Genomic DNA, 237 nt, shown 5'->3' with positions numbered 1-237 from the left:
CAGTAAGATTTGAAAATGGCATATAAGGGGCAAGCACGGATGTCTTAGTGCTATTAGATATTAATATTACTTTTTTTAATATTAATATGACAATGGAAGGATAATATGTCCAGCATGTTAAACGCACGATTTCTTCGATTATCGTACGCGGCGAATCAACCTTCCACACTTAGACCGATGTCCTTGAGTCCCAATTTATATATATATATATATATATATATATATATATATATATAT

At 30.4% G+C, this 237-nt stretch overlaps 1 protein-coding gene across 4 annotated transcripts in view; it reads left to right on the top strand.

Moving 5' to 3' along the window:
* The window catches only part of LOC116842346 (histone-lysine N-methyltransferase set1-like), a 47,531-nt gene that overhangs the window by 16,755 nt on the left and 30,539 nt on the right, over positions 1 to 237 (top strand). The gene's annotated exons all lie outside the window — the stretch shown is intronic.

The sequence above is a fragment of the Odontomachus brunneus genome, unplaced genomic scaffold (genome assembly GCF_010583005.1).
Source record: "Odontomachus brunneus isolate Ranch 3 - 2012 unplaced genomic scaffold, Obru_v1 Obru_scaffold_024, whole genome shotgun sequence".
In the NCBI taxonomy this organism is placed as follows: domain Eukaryota; kingdom Metazoa; phylum Arthropoda; class Insecta; order Hymenoptera; family Formicidae; genus Odontomachus; species Odontomachus brunneus.
The sequence above is the reverse complement of the archived record's forward strand: the minus strand, read 5'-3'. Positions and strand labels throughout refer to the sequence as shown.